Source organism: Lycorma delicatula, chromosome 10 (assembly GCF_047948215.1).
Source record: "Lycorma delicatula isolate Av1 chromosome 10, ASM4794821v1, whole genome shotgun sequence".
NCBI classification, from domain to species: domain Eukaryota; kingdom Metazoa; phylum Arthropoda; class Insecta; order Hemiptera; family Fulgoridae; genus Lycorma; species Lycorma delicatula.
Window position 1 is genome coordinate 42,351,582 of NC_134464.1, and position 21,343 is coordinate 42,372,924.

A 21,343-nucleotide genomic window follows, 5' to 3' on the forward strand; every position below is an offset into this window, starting at 1 on the left:
ACACAATTATTTTTTGCCAATGAAAATAATTAATTTTCTCTTATATTTGTTTACTTTTTCATATCAATTTTATTCCTATTACTTATACTTTCTACTGAAAATTTTAGGGAACCTCTTTTTGACTATTCAAAATAATTGTTTGACTTCATACAGGAGAATACTGCAAATTCACTCAAATACATCTCGTAATAAGTAATTATTCATTTACCCTTTTTTTTGGTACTGTAAATAATGGTATTTGATTATGAACCACCTCTGTCTGAATGCAGTGAGTAGCTGTCATAAGAGTGAATAACCTTTTATTTTCATTTTCTGAGTATAAAAGAAATTTAAAAAAAAATCTTTATGATATGTATTTATTAGTTCAAAAACGCAAAAATGTAATGTGGCCACAGAGAAAGAATTATTCACAAACAACTGCAACTGTTGTGGCATAAAAAAAAGAAATGGGAGGAAAATGTTACTTTTATTTTTATTTTTTCTAAACCAATTTAAACTAGATAGTATGATTTATTTTTTAATAACTATTAATTTTACATTTGGCCACATAGGGTAGACATGATAAAATATTTTGCACTGAATGGGTTAATGAAGAAAAATTTTAGCACTTAAGTGATAATAACCAACGGATGTAAGTAATTTGGTCATTAGTCACCAAACAATAGGGCTTTTTATTTTGGAAGAAAATTTTAAAAGAATTGCTTATTATGAGAATTTATAAATTAGGACACCAGCAGCAATCCAGGAAAACTGCACGATATGCCGTAGATTTTGACAATGTCACTATGCTATAAGAGTACAAGAAATTTTAAATTATCATTTCCAAATCAGTCGATAGGTCATAGAGGAGCCAACAAAATTGCTTATTACAACCACAAAATTTATCAATTACTGTATTAGCAAATTAGATATTTTAATATCAATCACACTTGTTCAATATCACTAACATTTTGTTCAAAATATGAAAACTGAATTTTACGAGAGCATATCAGACTTTCACAAACTCTAATAAGATGAAGTCAGTCAGATGTAGTTATTTAATAAGTATTATAAGTCTTCATTTTTTTTCAAAATAAGTATTACATCATGTAGGAGTAAAAATAATTGTTTAAAACATTACTACTTAATAGGCTTGTGTAATCCTTATATATCAAATTCTGATTTTTTTTTACTGATATATTTATTCACCACAGAAACTTGTACGTGGGAATATGAAAATGGAAATTTGTAGCATATGAAAAATGACATGCCTGAGAGGGATTCAAACCAGAGACCTCTGGATGAAAGTCCTAAAATCTACCATTCCACCATTGATTTTACCATAATAAACTAGAAAATGACTAGTTACTACTTGTAATTTCAGCATTCATAATGATAAATAAATAGCTGATTTAATAATTTTAAATAAATTTTAAAAAAATTACATTTTTAAGATTTTTTTTTTAAAGAAAATTGATTTAAAAGAAGCATATATACCTTTTTATGCACAAATAAAGAATAATGTGAGCTAATATAAAATTTTAGGGCTTATGAGATATGTATAGATGAGACTTTCTGTCAACAGAGTTTACCACAATCGAATCATTCACAAATGACATTGTCAATTAATTACACCACTTTTACCGTATGGTACTGCATCTGAGTACAGTTATTTTCTTTTACACTTAAGGGTGTCCTGACAGATTTTTCCATTCATAATTTCCAATCACATATACTTTTAACAAAATACGAGCCATGATTGAATAATCATTGCTATTATTTCATGAGATCTGGTAACTGAATGAAAACATATTAGAATAATTAACATACAGAAGTAGGTAGTTCATTTTAATTGGCTCTACCAATAAAAATATATAACAATATGTATGTAAACTGGTATTATTCATAATTTTGTATTTCATTTAATAGTTTAATAAATAATACATTTAAAATAGTTATGTTAAGTGAAATATTAAAATAAAAAGGATCTTAAAATCGTAGATGATGTTTACATTTTTTTAAATTATGTCAAGGTAAACAAAATAAACTAAAATAGATCTGTTTAAATATTTTTTTTTGGTATAGATTTTTACATTAACATGCGTAAGCTTTGCAGATGTTTTAGTGTGGCGTTCATTCATTGTTATTATTCCGTTTGTTTAAACGAAATATTGCTTTGTAAATAAATTTTCTTTTAATTTTTGGGCTTAGAACTTTTTTTTTATAGCAACAGCTGCTTACATTATCTTATCTGTGAATTGTTTCATTATAGCGATAGAAATAGGACAATTTAATTTTACAGTTTTGTCATTAGAAAGAAAATTGTATTTTTAAGTAAAATTTCTGCTAATTGTACATGTCAATTTGCTCTAATGGATATCAACTATCATTATTACATACATGTAAACACATTTTGAACCAGACTAATTTTCTGTAGAAATTAAATCTATTTTAAATAAAACAGTCAATATGTAAAAATAGAAAAATAAATTCCTCAAAAAATCAGTGATACAGTAAATTTCAATAATCAATAGACGCCGAAACAGAAAAAGACTGGAAACAAAAATAAAATTGCAAAGATAATTTATAATCCCGAGAAAAACTGTAAACAAACCTAATGGGTTGAATATTCTTTTGCATCATCCACCTATTTCCTTATTTTTGATATGTTCTTCACCAATATCAAAGCTGTGGATGCACATTTAATCCTACTATTAAAAAATTTTATAACATAATTTAATAGGAAAATACATCAAAGAAGGAGTCTTTTTTCTTTTCATGTCAGTAATAACCTTTACTTGTTATATACTATGTTCACAAAGTTGTAATGATATGATAGTACTCGTGAACCACATTAGATATTCTCAAGAGTAATATACATCCTTTTGTAGGTTTACCTACAAAAGTGAATAATGGAATGTTTTCCTGTTGCCTTCAAAGCTGAAGGTATTATTTAATCTATCGTATTACTTGATCTAAATGTTCATTTGTTCAAAATCCTAACTCTCCAAAAGTTCTTCACCAATTGCTTTGAAATTTTGACACAACGTTGCATTCGAATACACGCATGTTTTTATAAACCTACTATTTATATACCTAAGATGTCACACCTGTGACAGGTAAAAACATGCTTCTTTTTTTTTTAAAAGCAGTGCTATCTGTTGGATATAAAAGCAATACATGCTATACTAAATATTTTACGATTCTATTTTAATGTTTTCGATATGTGTATTCACTATAGACTAAAAAACTACTGGACTGATTTATGCATGGGGAAAAAGGGAGAAAGGGAAAAATCGGAAAAGGGAAAATACAAGAGAATATCAGACTGTCATAAAGTCTAATAGATGAACTCAGAGGTATACCTCATATTTATTTAATATTCAGAGGTAATTTTTTTTTTCAAATTAATTTTTTTTTTTGTTTTTTTTAATTTTTGGTTGTAATTACAATATTTATGTTTGTATTCATTAATTGTCACTTATCATTATTGTTATTATTATTATTAATTTGTCTGGTTGTAATTATGATCTTTTTAAAACAAAAAACTGTAATTATATAAAATTCTAAATTATCAACCTCAATATCCTGATCGAGCCGAAACCACACAACAATATCATTCATTTAAAAAAAAAGTAACTTTGATTGATACCCTCTTTTACCCCAGATGCATAATTTGTATACAGCCATAATAAAAACTACAACAGCTACTTAAAGCAACAAATTAATCACTACTTGTTTATTTTATGCAACATATAACAGTGAAAATTGATATTCATCACAACAGAATTACAAGTACAATTTCAGCACACAAGTTTATTTCCAAATACAATTTTAATTCTAACAAAGCTGCAAAATTAAATACAATCTTACTTCACTACAATGAAATAATTCATAGAAAATGATTATGTGCAGGCATTGAAATTCCCATTGCTTTTCAGTCAAAGGTAAATGATTAAATAAGGTAGTAAAGTAATACACTGTTAAAAAATATTACAAACAGCCATATCATTTGTACCCGGCCATTAACTATTGTAACAGCTTATTTACTAATACAAGAACTTTTACAATTAATGAAGAATAATTCAATTCAATTTTATATTATATTATTAACAATATAGCTGAGAGGGAAGGTTGAAAAGTATTACAACAATAATCCCGTAAACTTTATGTTACACACAATAAAATTATTTTGTAAAATTAAGGGTTGCTTAGCTTTTTTATTTTATTCTATTTCAAGTAACTATAGGTTTTTGACTAATAACAGTTACCTTACAATTCTTTTTTTGGATAATAAATTAATCTTGAAACGAAAAAATGACAAGCCTGACCTTAATTCAAACACACAAATTTTCAGATGAAAGACTAACACTTCCCGCCATGGAGGTTGGCAGAATGGTTTTTGGTGTTTTGATAATAAAACATATACACTAAGTGTAAAAATTTGGGAACGGTATAAAAAATAGGATAAAAAAGATACAAGTACCATTAGAATAGGTAGTAATAATAATAGTACTAATAGTAGTGATAGTGGTAGAAGACAGTGAATATTGAACATTATCAAAAACGTTTATTTTAATAATAATGAGGCATCTGGGGTAAAGTTGGTATGTAATATGAATGAAATTGATTCTTTATGACAAAGAGTTTATTAACATATTTTTTTTATTACAATGTTTTCATATGTAATTAAATTCACTATCATAATTAATTTCATTGTTTATAATTTGTACTTTTGTTAATTAATAGTAGTATAATTCAATTCAACATATAAACTTGAATCTTGTGCAGGATTTTTTCTTGCTTATGAAAACTCCCATCCTTGAATATAAGTCCAAGACCTTTAAGGTGAAAGATCATATAAAAGTCACCATTTAAAATATAACAATTTTTCTTTATAATAAAATTTTGTAAAAGCAATGAAGATGAATAGTACTGGATTTTTGTACATAAAGCAGAAATTTCTGAATGTAAACAAAGGAAAAATTAAAGAAGGAATATTTGTTAGTCCTCAAATAAGAGAGTTGGTCAAAGATGATGAATTTAACTCAATGTTAAATAATGTAGAAAGTGCAGTTTGGGCTTTATTTAAAGATGTTTGCAAAATAATTCTCGGCAAACAAAAATCCAATAATTACCACAATATTATCAATCAACTTCTTACTTCATACAGAGCTATGGGATGTAATATATATTTGAAAATATAATTCCTCCACTCACATCTGGATTTTTTCCAGTGCAAATCAGGTTATTTCAAAGTGGAGAGTTCTAAGGTTCAAATCCTAGTAAAGACAGTTACTTTTCTGCGGGATTTGAATACTAGATCATGGATACTGGTGTTCTTTGGTGGTTGGGTTTCAGTTAACCACACATCTCAGGAACGGTCGACGTGAGACAGTACAAGACTACACTTCATTTACATTCATACATATCATCCTCAATCATCTCTGAAGTAAATACCTTACGGTGGTTCCAGAGGCTAAACAGAAAAAGAAACATCGGCTAGAGTACATGTGGTTTCTACAGGACAATGCTGCAGCTCATACAGCCTACAACATTATAACAACTTTCTTGGATGAGTGTTTTCATGGGCAAGTGATTTCAAAGGGGTTGTGGCTCCGTCGATCTCCAGATGTATCCATTCCTGACTTTTTCTTGTGGGGATATCTTAAGGATGCTGCTTACAAAAATCATCTTCAGACCATTCCCAAATTGCAGAGAAAAATTGAACAATGGGTCACTGCAATTCCTCAACAAACTTTACAATTACTCAAACACTAGTATTACTTTACTAAAAAAAAAATAAAGTAATACTAAAAAAGTAAAGTAAAGTAATACTAGTACTCAAGTACTAGTATTACTTTACTCAGTTATGTGAACTGCATAATGGAAGCCACTTTCAACAACTAGTGTAACTTACTCACTTTCTCATAAGGTTGCATTACTTTTGAACACCTGTATTAATTGTTAATAATAAATAATTAAATGAACAAAAAAGATGTGGCAAAAAAAGTTAGTTCAATTCATTTCAAACATTATGTGTTAACACTGCTAAATTTCAACATTTATTTAAGATGCAATTGTCAAAAATTTATCCTAAAATTAAAAGGGTCAAAAAGTCAAAATCTATTGTCAATATTAAATATTTGCAATTTTTTACAGATTTTTTTTATTAAATGCACTGTATAAATTATATTATTTATAAATTAACATTTTTCAATTTGTTCTGTACTTATTCAAAAATTCTGAGTAATATCTCAGAATAATATGCTCTTAGTGTGTGTATGTGTATTATATACATAGAGGGGATGGATGTATCTCAAAGTTCTCCCGGGACTTTCATAACCTATTCTACTTGTGAAAATAATGGAAAAAGTTCATAAACATGAACAATATTAACATAAAAAAGACTGAACAAATAAAAATCAAACTAAAATGGTTCATTTGCGAATTATGGCTAGAGAAAGATTTTGTTCGGATTTCAACTTCATAAAACTTTTTAACAAAATTTGTGGAGAATTTAATTCTGAACAAAATTGTGTAAGATAAGTCAAATAAAACAAAGAAAAGTTAGAAAAAAATTAGAATTTTATATAGAAAAGTACACCAGACCAAAGTGCATTATAGGTACCAGTTTATAATAAATGCTCAAAAATGAGCCCTGCAATTTCAATACATTTCTTGGCACGCTTCTGTATTGCTTTTGTTCACACGTTTAATTCTTCAGGGCTGTCCATTTGCTCAGCCACATTCATTTGTAAACAATTATTCCTCAATTAGTTTGTAAATTAGTTTATAAATGTAATTTGTTTGTAAACAATTATTTCTCATCAGGCAATATTGGTGGCCAGGAATGTGGATCTCCACAACCGATCCTTTTCTCAAGGAAATGATTTAGATGAGTGGAAATGGCACAAGAGAAGTGGGAGGCACGCCATTGTGCTGAAAATATACTTTGTGTCTCGGCGCTAGAGGAATATCTTTAAGTAACTGCGGCAATTCTTGAAGAAACAGCAAGTAGACCTCACCATTTAAGCGGCCAGGTAATATGAACGATCCAAACAGCTGATTATGATGAAGGCCGCACCACACATTGACTCTAAATCAGTGTTGAAAACTGCCTTCCACCATTTCATGGGGATTTACTTCTGTCCATGTATGCTAATTGCATAAGTTGATGATGCCATGTCAAGTGAAATTTGCCTCATCGGCAAACAAAACGTACTTGTAGAGTTGTTGATTTGTATTCCACCAGTTGCAGAACTCCAAGCGAAGTGACCGTCTCCTTGGGTGTAGATGTTGAACCAACTATTAATGATAAGGATAAAACTTGTTTTGTTTAAGTGTCGTGTCAGCCATCGGACCGTTTCCCTGCGTGATGGCGGCTCCAAGGTTTGTAAAACCTTAACTAAAGGATGACCTCAGGGCATTGTTCCAAGTCCCTTTCTTTGGATTATATAATTAGATTCGATGTTGCGTTTACGGTTGCCACGTGGTTGTCGTGTCATCGCTTATGCTGGCGACGCGCTGCTACTGACTGAAGGGGATTCAAGTAACGAGGCAGAATTCCGAGCTGCTCGTGCTTGTGAGACACTCCAACTGTGGAGTCTCCAACATAAGATGATTTTCAGCCCGAGATGATGTTGCTTAAGTGCCGATTGGCTGCTTCCCGACGAATCCGGGTTCGGATGACTAATCTTCCCATTCGGTACGTTACGACTCAAAAATACCTGGGTGTTATCCTTGATGAGAATTTTCAGTTCAAGGAACATCTACAGTATGTAGCAAAAAAGGCCGCTGATACTTTTTATGGAATCCATCAAGTCATTCATCCCGATTGGAGGTTGAATTACCGTACCATGCGTATCCTTTACAAAAGTGTCAGTGAAGCTATTATGTTGTATGCTGCGCCTGTCTGGGCTCACCGCAAGACCTTTCGGTATTGCGCGGAGATTTTGCTGCGGGCCCAGCGATTCCTCTTGCTGGCTGTTATAAGCGGTTACAGAACAGTCTCACGGGACGCAGTCTGTGTTATAGCCAGAGTCAAACCAATAGATATCTTGGCTAATGAGCGTAAGGAACGCTACACTTCCAACGTAAATAACCTATTGACGTCAGAACAAAAGCAGAGGATTGAAGACCGGGCCTTGCGTTTTGACAAGTCAGGTGGGATGAATCCCTCACAGGTCGCTACACGCATGGTACATTTCCTATAGTGTCTAATTTAGGTGCGATTAGATGGGTCTCCCGCAATCTGTATATCACACAGTTTCCAGGCATGGTGCCTTTCGGGTGAGTTTGGCTAGGTTTCGTTTGGTGGATTCGAGTCAATGTCCGCATTGCGGGACTGATGACACAGTGGACCACGTCCTCTACGTCTGTCCCCGATACGAGGTCGAACTGTTAGGGAACTAACAGTTCACCTCGAAGTAGCTGAGGCCTTCACGAGCTGTTAGGGAACTTGAGAGAATACATTCCTTTCTGGATCTCCGTACCAGCTGGATGATCCGGGAGGAATGGTCTATAGTGGCTGTTTTTCTTGCGATGTGTATGTCTGCAGAGGGAATTTAATCGATGTACTCGATCATGGTAGGATTCCGGGTGGCTATTATTCCGGTTTAGGCATTGAATTTGTTGGAGGTAGGCGCACTGGCATCGTGCCACGGTTATATTTTTATTGTTTGTGATTCGCTTTGGGATTTCCGCTGGTGGGGGTGGCCGCGCTGCCGGGGTATGTTAACCCGTGCGACCGGTGGCGTAGCTTCCCTCCGCCGGTGGCGGTCGTGATCGTGACTTTGTAATGCCACCCCAGACATCATAATGGGACCGGGTGGTGGTGCGGGGTTTGTCCCCGGCTCCTGCGTGGACCGTTATGAGGTTGCGTTCCCCTTCTTAGGTGACTTATTTGGGTGTAGGTCTGAATCTTTATGTTGCGTAAAACAAATTTTGATTGGTACGAGTGTAGCACTGATTTAACTTTAAACTCGTTCGTCTTCTGAGAGATTCAGTCACGAATGGTGTCATCAAATTTGTACTAGGCGCAGGTTTCGCGCTTCCGCGGTTTCGGTTAGTTAGTATGAGGTAATCATGTTCGGCTGGATGTGAAGATGTCCGTTTGAGGCCTACGTGAAGGCGAAATTTGATATGTATTTACTGATGCAAATGTCTGCAGAGGCATTTACATCGGTGGTATCCCAACCGAGGCCTGGCTGATGACTGTGAGATATAATCAGTTAAAGGGTCTAAAGACGACCTCCGGTAAAGCCCCTCAGGGCTTAGAACGGAGGGGGTAGTGTGGGGAAACGTCAGAAGGTGGGTGTCTTCCCACTACAGGGTTGGAGTGTCCTCCAAACTATCGAAAGAGAAACTCTGATCCGCTTAGAAAGACGTCGTGTACTGACGCCTGGACTGCGCTGAACTGCATCGGTAATAATTTCATCAATAACAATGTCGAGTAGGACACATCACTCATGTGTTTTCAACACATTTCTTGGCACGCTTCTGTACTGTTTTTATTGCTCTTTTTAGTTCTTCAGGGCTGTCTTAAGTTTAATTTCATCAATAACAGCGTCCTGTTCTGTTGGATAGATCGTTTGTAGATGGTACAAATCTGTACTGACGGCAGTGAATCTGTTTCTCGAAGAATGTGAAAAGTCAAGCTTATTGTTTTGGGATTGGGATCCTTTTTGTTTTTTTTCCAGTTTAGCCGCCGGGAATTACCGTTCAGATATTACTTCAGAAATAATTCTAAGTGTTGAGGCAGTTTATAAGAGGATTCCTTTTTTCTATGCTAGCTCCCTTCCCATAACTCCTAACTCAAAACCCCCTGGGATCTTTGCGTCCTGTATCCTTCCTGAAGCCCCCCCAAATTCGACCCCGGATTTGGGTGGATACATTTTCGTGACTCCCAAAAAAGCCTCCCCACGATTTTGGCGAGTGGCTAAGCGGAATTTGGCGCTGAAGACAGTCCGCTCATTAGTTTTTCGATTAGACGTTTGGTTCAACAATGGAAAGATCACTTCCGCTGGCTGATTCAGCGGAACGTGATAGTTCGCTGAACTATCACGTTCAAAGGCACTCTCAAAGGTGAAGAAAGAGTATGCTAAAGGCAAAAACAGGTGCAGACAGATGTCATCGGAAGAGAAGGAATCTGTTGTGGGGACAATGGATGAACTAATTACTAAGTTAGGACTTCTAGTGTTTAATCTGAAATAAAATTCAGAAGCAGGCCTGTAGAAATATATAACAATATATGAATAGGAGCTTTGTCGAATATACAAAGGGTTTAAAGGACTGATGGAATTTGTCACCATCCCTGACAACGATTACGCAGGCGACACAAACTGAGGGGTCTCACGATCTCAGAATAAAAGAACAGTTGGACACAGACTTATCTGATGAGGACTTGGTAGCGTTATCCGTTAGAAGATGGCTGGCGGAAATAATTTCAAAAGTTTCTCAAGTTGAGGAAATAACCCATGGGGGAGACCATAATTAGATTTTATGACCTACAAGGCCAATCCGGACGAAAATCACCCTGTTCGTGGTGTCGTGCGAGTGATCTCTGGAGTCATTGTCAAAAACGATACAGTTATCATACGACATGAGCAAGCTGAGGGGTCAGCTTATTGTATCTTATGTATGTATCGTATGTGTATCTTATGCCAGTAAATACAATATTTATTATGAAACAGTTAAAGGAGAGGCAAATTCAGTAATGATAATATTAAAAGCCACGAAGAAAATACTAGAAACCATAAGGCAGCGACTTTTATACTATCAGGAGGTAGACTTGGGAACCTCATTAGGAAAGTACTGGTATATTTAACAAAAGGATAGAGAAGACAAAGTGAGAGTTTTGATTCCAAAGTCAGAAGTTGTAAATCAGGAAAGCAAAAGTCGGTGGATCAAGCGTGTTACTCCACCTGTACAAGACAACCGAACTATAATAGTCAAAGCAGGGGGCATAGTCCTCTGCTTTGACTAAGGAGTATGAAACAAAACGTTACCCGGGAACAGGCTGGAGAAGTGTGGTCCCTTAGGAAAGGGAATAATGAAGAATTATGTATACGATTTAACGGGAAAGAGAAGGCTGAGGCACTTACTACTACGTTACGAGCTAAGACGGTAGAATTACAGGTCGATATGAGGCCCAGAGGCGGACGTAGAACAATAGTACATCTAACAGATACTGACACTGAGACCAGTGAGCAAGAAATTAAGGATGCAATAGCTCAGGTAATCGGAGGTGAAGATGAGTTAAGATCTCGTCGATAAGACCTGCTTATGGTGAAACCAAAAATGCAACTGTGATCACGACATATCGCGCAGCGATGAAGTTAACAGAGGCTCGCGTACGGATAGGCTGGATACATTGTCGAGCCTTTATCCGAGTACATGAAGACAGATGTTATCGTTGTTGGGCTTCGGGCCATGTCTCAGCGGATTGCAAAGGAGTAGATAGAAGTCAGTTATGCTTTAACTGTGGGAAAGCGGGCCATAAGAGCGCTCAATGCAAAGGCCCAACGACATGCGCGATATGTAGTTCGGAGGGCCACTAGACCGGAAGGTGTAAGCCCCAGAAATGAAGATACTACAATTAAAATATAAATCGTAGCAGATGGGCACATGACAACTGCTGGACATTGGCTATGCAAAATAGAGTACGCATTATAATTGCTGCGGAGCCTAATGTATCAGTGAATTCTAGGCCTAAATGGATAAGACGAGAATTTGACAGTGGCAATTGGCTTTCCTTCAGTAGGGCCTCCAGTAGGAATATGTAGAGCTGGAGAAGGTTATGTCTGGACAGACTTGAGGGACACTGTGATTTTCGCTGTGTACCATTCCCCAAATGAGGGAGTTGTCAGTTTTGTGGCTCTCCTTGATGAATTAGTGCATGAAATTCTAACGTTCAGAGGCAGAAAAATAATTCTGGCTGGCGACTTTAACGCTAAATCTCCAAAGTTTGCGGGGACTGTGCGAAACTTGTAGGGACAACGTTTGGGGGAAAAAATCAATACTCTAAGGTTGATTTGTATGAACAATGATGAACCCCACTTTTTGTCGCGGGGAAGCCAGCTCGACACTTGACGACTTTCATCTCTGAAGATCATGTAACTACTCTAATTAATTGGAGAATATTAGATGAAGAGAGTCTGTCGGACCATTACATAATAGCGAATGAGGTAACGATACTAAAAATAATTAAGCCTGGTAGAACCATCACCTCTAGGCGCGGGTGTGTTCGTTTTTTGGAGGTGATTGGTGAGAAAGTGGCTGAATTAACAGACCCTGAAAAACTGACAGAAATTGTTACTGTAGAATGTGACAAGACGGGAGTCCTGGTACAAGTGCCCGAAAAAAGACATACGTATTGGTGGGGACCTGAGCTAGAGGTCTTACGTAAAAGAGCTTGGGTAGCTAGAAGGAAACTACAAAGAGTTAATAGACGTGGGTGTCAACTTCGCAAAGATGAGGCCAAAAAAAAATACGAGGAGGCTAGATCCAAATACACAGCAGCCATCAAGAAAGCCAAGAACAAGTGTTGGAAAGACCTTTGCGAAGATATCGACAGAGATCCCTGGGGAAGAGGGTACCAGTTAGTTTTCGGAAGACTAGGTAGACGATTGCCAGTGATACCAGAAGACAAGGTGCTTGAATATGTAGATAGATGTACTCCTTCAGAAACAAGTAGATCCATGTAGAGGAACTAGTGGCCGATGAAATACCGGTGTTCACTAAACAGGAATTAGACTGCAGGCAGGTAAATGAAACTGCATAAGACGTCATTCTGGTAAAAGTCGTCCGGATACTGGTGGAAGAAGCGCGTGTTACACTGTTGGTAATGAACAATATGCTGAAAGGCGATTTTATAGCGACTTCGTGGAAATGATCAAGACTGGTTTTAATAAACAAACCAGGTAGGTCAGGAGCTAGCCACAATTCCTTATAGAACAATTTGTGTTATAAATAATTTTTGTAGATTACTAGAAAAGATGAACGAGGCGAGGTTGGAGGCCTATATTGGAGAGAGGAAGATATTAGCCAGTGGCAATTTGGATTTCGATCAGGGAAATCAGCGACGGATGCAATGAAAGAGGTGATGAAATTGGTTGATAACGCGGCAAAGGGCATGTGGCGCACGCGCCGAATTTCTGTAGTCACATTAGTGGATGTATACAATGCCCTGAGGTGGGAACCAATATGAAGTGATGAAGAACGTCAATATACCGCCATATCTCAGACGAATGATATAGAGATATTTATAAGAAAGATTTTTGGCATACCAAATATGCAATAGTGAGATTAAATTTAACGTGTCAAGTGGGATGCATCAGGGCAGTTTTGGGACCCATTCTATGAAATCTTACGTTCGATGGGATTTTGCAATTAGAATACACAGGAGTGCAAGCAATAGCTTTCGCTGAAGACCTTGCGCTAGTGGTCACTGCAAAGAAGGAGGAGGACGTAGCAAATGGTAAATAGATGGTCGAGAACTAGAGGACTCCGGCTCTCGCACAAAAAAACGGTGGCGATCTCGATGACGGGGGGACGAATTATAAGGCATACTCAGATTGTGACGAATTATAAGGCATACTCCGATTGTGACTGAGGAAGGCCCGGCCCAGTTCGTCAGAAATACAAAATGTCTGGGGATGTGGCTAGACCACAGAAGTTCCTTTACTTTTCATGTACAGGAGGTTTGTTCTAGAGCTAAACAAGTGGTACAAAGTCTAAACTACTGGACCGCGAGCCTCAATTAGGAAACTGTACTCACATGTGAATTCTATACTGTTGAACGGTATGACAGTGTGGCACAGGACTCTGAGAAGTAACAGAAATAGGACGTACGTAGAGAGAGTACAACGAAAAATAGCGTTACGAATAGCATGTGCCGAATATCGTCGGTGAGATGAATGTATCTCACACACACCATTTTGTTCAGCATTAAAGTTTTGTTTAATAGTTTTATGTGTTAATATACATTTAACAAAGTTACGGTACATCAAACATAATTAAGGGTGTTTTACCCAAGTTTATTGGTTTTTACCAGATCTCTCAAAAAATACTGCAGATACGGTTCTGCGACCTATTTAATTTTTTATTTTCGGGTCAAAAACCAAAATAAATCACTAATTCTACCTCTTATTTAATTTCCTAAAAATTTCAGTCCGACCTCATTTCACCGGAATAGCTGAAATCCGAGCGAATCTTTCACTAACCGTAACTCATAAACGAAGCACTTTAGGAACCTTTTCCATCTCAGGGTAGAATAGGTTATGAAAGTCCCGGAAGAAGTTCGTGATACATTTGTATAATATAAATATAATAATATAAAAAAGAGAATTTTAATAACGTTAATTTTTTTTGGATAAGTGTTCATCTGATAACTGATCACCTACATAGTTTTCATCAAGTATAATAAAAGAAATGAAATTAGATATCACTTCTTCACAAAAAAAATCAGATGCCTGAAAAGCGGTAATTGCATTTAAAATGGTCAGTTCGCATATAATATTCAAAATACTAATCTTACTGCACACTGCATAGTAAATAATAATGTAATTAACAGCAGCATCACCGACAACCAAGCTTGGCTGCTATTTTAGTAAATGGCAATTTTTGTTTTTTTTTTTTGTACACTTCAAATGGATAGACCCAAATACAAGTGTTTATGTTCTGATAAATGTAAACAATATCATAATTAAGTAATCTTTTTAAATACAGAAATATATGAATATATATATATATACCAGGTATACCTGAGTTACAACACAGGTTTTAATTTAGAAGTTTAGTACATGTATTTATGGAAATAAATTTTTCATTCAAATAAAAAAGAAAAGGACTATGTACAACTTTATTTATTAAAAGATATATTATAACAATCGCGTAACATGACCGTAATTAGATTACAAAATAGACCAAACTTTTCAATTTTCCAGGCCTCAGACCTCTCAACTTTATTGGTCAATCTCCCAGACATTCGGGGTGCTGCTCTAAATTGCAATCAGTTCTATTTTAGGTATATTTCATAAGAAAGCTACCTATTGTAATGGGTACAATGATTCAACTGACGGAAAATTTTGACATATCTTCGCATTTCACATCTCCCAGACTCCAAAACCACTGTCAGTTCAAAAGTTTATATATATTTCACTTTCTTGTGGACACGATAACTGCCATAATTTTGCGCCAATTACTTTCAAATTGATACATAAAATATAACAATCCAAAATCTTGGTCGAGTTCGTTAATGAGCAAAGTTGGACCATGAGGGTGGAAATGGGGGCCTTTTTTGAAAAAACAAATAATCGCTATAACTTTCTTATTAAGAAAAATATTGAATTCGTTTAAGTTTGTAATATTCTTTAGATAACGGCCTAAAACTTATCTAAGTAAAATTTTTTGATATCAACAACCATTGGCCCAGGCGGTTGAAAAAATGAGGTTTCAAAGATAAAAAAAATACCTCCCTTAATAGGCATGGTATCGAATCTGTTTAAAGTAGTCATTAGTCCTGTAAACATTACCTAAAATTCTTGTCTGAAATAATTTTTGATATGACCAACCCTTACAGTAAGGGATGACCAAAATTTTGTTGAAATTGTAAGAAGATAGGGCTTGTCGTAAACATATGAAACATTTTTCACATTTAACCAATTGTCATATTGAGTAAATTTGAAGTATTTCTTAACTTTAAAGTAGAAATCTTTTTTATCCCCTACTTAGCACTGGTGAAATCTACCTCTGCCTTGCGGCATGCCAAAAGGGATTTTTTTATTAATAAATAAATAAATATTATGATAACACTGTTTTACTACACTGACATCTTTTTTTGTCACATAAAGCTTATTTTACTTTGGTGGGCTTCATCAGCCCAAAATAACCTTACTACAAAGCAATTAGCTGTAAGGCAAGAATTAAAAGAAATGACATTTATAATGATTTTTTTTTTTTGAGTTAAATTTAAATGAGTTGAATTTTTTATTTCCATTTTTTGAGAGTAGATAGTGCAAAACAACCTCACAGTTCAGAGTCAAAATCACAATTATCAGCCACCAAAACCAAACTTGTTTTTAAAGTTACTTTTTAAAACAAGCTGTACAGCAGCTTCTTAATAAGATCTATCATATGATCCCTACATTTAAAAATGTAAGCCAAATAAAAGCAATAATTTTGCTTACTAGAATAACTCATTGCCATATTTTCTTCCTACTACTCGATGGTAAGTTGTGATTGAATGTTTGTATTTTGAGTGTACGTATATCAAATCTGATGCACCTTCTCATCTCATCTGATATTATTACCTTATTAGGGTCTGTGCAAACCAACATTAAAACAAAACATAAAGATATACAAATATACTAGGATCAGAAAACACAACCTGGTAAATTTTTATCATTTGTTTTAAGGCTATGATAATATCTGCTAGGTTAAGAAAGCATGATCCCCCAGGTTGGTCTAGTGGTGAATGCGTCTTCCCAAATCAGCTGATTTGGAAGTCAAGATTTCCAGCGTTCAAGTCCTAGTAAAGGCAGTTACTTTTATACGGATTTGAATTCTAGATTGTGGATACCAGATACCAGTGTTCTTTGGTGGTTGGGTTTCAATTAACCACAGATCTCACGAATGGCCGAACTGAAACTGTACAAGACTACACTTCATTTACACTAATACATATCATCCTCTTAAATAATACCCGAACGGTAATTCCCGGAAGCTAAGCAGGAAAAAGAAAGGTTAAGAAAGCATATATGTTTGCTGTATCAAGCTGCTTTGTGTAAGCTAATTCTTAAACATTAGAAAAAATTTAACAAATAATATCTTAGGAAAATGATTTTTTTATTTATCTAAACTTGTTAAATATTAGAGCCAAACTGTCGACTTTACACTTAGCCAAGGAAAGCATACTTCGAGAGATGACACTACAATAAAAATAGCAATCAGAATGAACAGAAAGACCAAACCTTCACCACATAACTAGTGAAAATAATGTGTTATAATAATGAAAATATTGTCTTACAATACAAAAATATCTTCCAATACATGCACTAAAACTGATTAAATTCTTGACATTTATGCCAAATATAAAATATAATCACGAGCAACAACGTATAAAACTAAGGTAATTCTAAAACAAAAAATCAATCAATCACAGAATTAAACCATAAAGCAGCATTCAAATACGTATATGAATACTAACACAAAATAATGGTAACATTTTTTGATGCAGATATGCATAGTCTTCAATGACATGTATATTCACAAAAAGAATTGCACAAGCTTGATGTTGGAGGCAACATACGAATGCTTCCAATACTGTTCAAATAAATCAGATAACCTAATGGTAAATAAAATGAATTGGGCAATTTCAATACAAAAACCATTTAATTAGATTACTAATTATAATATTTGACGACAAAAAAAACACGTTAAAAATAATAAATGCAACTTAACCTCAAATTTATACAAAAATTTTTAAAAACAAGTTGTTATATATATACAAAACAAATTTAAGAAACGATGTTATTTTGAGAGAGAAATAAAAATTAATGTAACAGTAAATAACAATTTAAGAAAACCGCTTATCCTAAATACGTAGATACATGGTCTAGGTCACAGCAAATGAGACTTCGATTGGTAAAAAATATATTCTAGATTAATTAATTATTTTAGAACAGGATAATAACTACACAGACTATATATCAGCAATATTATCTAAATTGAAATTTTAATCACTAAACGTATATTTCAATTATTTTCATAAAGTAAATCTCACCTCGGAACAAGTACTAGGTTCCCATTACAATACGCAACAAAAACTGAGACCATTGATGTTGCCAATTATTTGCAAATGATTAATAATTCACAAAAGACAATAAGCAGATAAAAAATAACGTGTCTGAATTGAAATGTAAGATTACATTCTAAAAAATGCCGCAATAAATTATAAACTACAATTTCTTCAATAGTATATTAGCACATAACTCTTACAAACGATATTTTTGAGATTGGCATACCTGATAACGAAAATAAAAATTAGTATAGTCAAATTGTTTACATTATAAAATCCAGAATAAAATTAAAATGTAGGTTAACATTTAAAGCAGTAGCATATTTCTTTATCCGTTGTATATTTTGGAATTTAAGTGTAAAAAATTTGCACATTATGCAAAAGAAATGAAAATTTTGTTGTAATGGCACAAAGTGAGGAAGTAAAATTAAATAGTACAAGAAATTTTAGCGATATTAAGGAATCTTCCAAACGAACTTCGTTTTGGTCCTATTTTACGAGTGTAGCAAAATGGTCAGAGATTATAAAACCGCAAAGTAAATCAAGCAAAGAAAATACTAGTGTTAATTATGATAAGAAAAACACTATACGTCCAAAAGATAAAAAATCCGAATCTGAAGAAAGTAAATCTGTGCATTTTGAAATGGATCCAAAACCTGAAAAAGAAATAAACGAATATTCTGTTGGAAAATTCCCTATCAACTTAGGAAATAAAAACTCCGTTCATTTAATTTCCCATAAATTGCAGATGAAGAACTCCCAATTATTAGGAACAGGTAAAAGAAAAACATACAAATCTAGCACTGAAGAAAGTAACCAATGTAATGGGAGCAGTGAAAAACAGAGTTCAGATTCATCAAGAAAAACAAGGAATAATGAAAAACGAAGTTCAAATTCATTAAGAAAAACAAATAGATCTAATCATGGTAAAGTTAATAAATTAAACAAATATGTAGAAGGTGCAAATGATGAAAAATCAAAAATTTCCGCTATCTTATCTCAAAAAATAAAAACATTAGAAACCCAAATATCAGAATTGCAATACATAAACCCAGCAAAACAAGATTCACTTACTGGGTGTGGAACAAATAATAAACTGGGTCAAGTATGCAGTTTTAACAAATTAAAGGTAATGAAACCTGAATTACATAGAGCAACAGTTATGGAAGCAATGGATATTTCACCTGAACTGCATCAAAAAACAGAAAAAGTTAAAAAAAGAAAATCAAAAAGACAAAGTGTAGTTAATGAATTTAGTTTTCAAACAAAAAATAACTTTTTGCAGGCTGAAGACATTTTTAATCACAATAATGAAAATGAGCAAGAGAGCGAAACAGGAAAATGTGTTACTAATTTGAAACAGAGAAAGAGAAAGATACATAATGAATTTAAAAAATCCAAAGCCAGCGAAGATGAATTTCAGTATGATATGCTCAATTCTAACAGTATAACACTCAACATTAATCAGTACTTATCATCTGGGATTAACACTGCAGAGCAAAGAACAGTACTACTCTTATTAAACAGAATTAAATATTTAGAGAAACAATTAGAAATGCAAGCAAAGTTAAAAGGTACAAATAGATTTGAAAAACAAATTGTGACAATGGATGATTATTACCTATACTCTAATAATATTGTGGAAAAGGATAACTGTTCATCACCAATAAATACAGATTTTAATAAAAATAATTATAAACAAGAAAATGAGAACATCTCATGTAACCCAAGGTATCCCATTTCTATAATTGAGGATACGCAAATAAGTATTAGTAATAAAAAACTTAATGATGAGGGCCTTTTAAAGACAGATAACAGTGAAAATGAAAATAGGAATAAATCTAAAAAACAGAAACTTAAAGTTAATTCTAAAATTTCAGACAAAACTGAAAAAATAGAACAATCAACAGATGAGTTCGTTTCAGAAGTTTCAAATACTGAAACTGCTAATAGTGAACTTAATAATGACTACAACATTAAAAAATATGAACCTAAATATATTTCTTATGAATTACCTTCAAGAGATATTAATGAATGCCCCCTATGCGTTAATCAAATGGATTCTAGTTCAGTGGAGGAAAAACCATCTAAGACCCACCAAAGGATTAAATCTGAACCTTCCTTCTCTAATATTGTTTTCACTATAGGTATATAACCTGTTTACTCTATATCTAGTCACTTATTAAGATATCTTAATACATAACTAAATAAGGTAGAATAATGTTGTACTTGACTTTGCTGACATCCTTGACCTGAATATTTATTTAATTATTACTTAAATAGATTAAGACTAAATTAGAAGAAATATTTTTCAGTTCAAACTGAAAATATGTAAAATGTAAGGTAAGGTTTTTTTTATTAAGAAATACTACCTTGGTTTAAGTAATTATTAGCAAAGTAATATTACTGATATTCCTCCTGAAGCAGATAAAAAATATATACAGAATCGTTCTTTATCTGCTTATGTATAAACTTGCATATTATGTAATATACCTAAGATAAAATAATACTAACATCAAAACAAAATAATAAAAAATTAAAAAAAAATATATTCTTTCCCAATTTGTCCATAATGTTTTGTGTTTTAAAGTCAGTGCCAAATTAAACAATTTTAAACTGTTAATTTGGCACAAAGTCCCAGCTATCAAACTTTAGAGAAAAAGGATTATTAGTTTCTTTTTCTTGCAGTGTTTTTATATTATTTTATATAATCTTTTTTCTTTGATTACAAGAAATACAAAGATCACAACAAATCTATAGATTAAATTTGTGGAAGAAACTTGGAGCTTAATTACCAAACTACTCTATAAAACAAAAAATGAATCTTCAGATTGTGTTGATTTGGTTAAGAATAACACTTGAACATAAATTGATTAAACAAAAAAATACAAATTGATTGAATAGATAAGGCTCTTTTTTAAGGTTAGACACAGCTCATATATTTTCAAATAAAAAAACTACATCAGAGATTTTTTTATATTATATTTACTGGACCAAGAAACAACCATGGAAATAGTAATCTGTATAATGCAAGAATATAGAATGAACGATGAAAGAGATAAATAACACCTGTTATAAACAAAAGGTCTAGATATAAGCTGTATAATATTTGTCATAAACCAAAGGTGCTATGTAATAAATGTGTGGTTGATTGTAATACAATAGCAGTAGTATCCATCATCAGCCAAGTGGTCAAGAGTCATTATCAATCATAAGTTGTGGTGAATATTACTGTTATAAAAAAATTCTATATTACCAAATCGATTAAAAAAAAAAACCATTTTTTTATTACCTTGTATGTAGGAATGATCGATCATTTGGGCAGAATTTAAAAAATGTAATAAAACAAGAAATATTGTTTAAAATTTCAAAATTTAGGGAATACAGAATGCATCAGTTTTTTAAAACATTGATTTTTTTTACATGACGTTTTAGTAAAATATCAAGGGATATCTGAGGTATAATTAAAGAAAAAGTTATTGGAAATACAAAAAAACATCCACCAATATTACTGCAGATATTTATTATGTTTTATGCAGTTTTGATTTGTTTAAACATATTTTG

At 33.3% G+C, this 21,343-nt stretch overlaps 1 protein-coding gene across 2 annotated transcripts in view; it reads right to left on the reverse strand.

Annotated features, from left to right (window-relative positions):
• Positions 1–17,917, reverse strand: part of LOC142330996 (1-acyl-sn-glycerol-3-phosphate acyltransferase gamma-like) — a 68,311-nt gene extending 50,394 nt beyond the window's left edge. The window contains exon 1 of one of the 2 annotated variants that reach the window (XM_075376525.1): positions 17,765–17,917. The gene's annotated coding sequence lies outside the window, so the exon portion shown is untranslated. The remainder of the gene's footprint in view (positions 1–17,764) is intronic. The other variant, XM_075376524.1, reaches the window with a different exon arrangement.
• Positions 17,918–21,343: the final 3,426 nt, after the last annotated feature.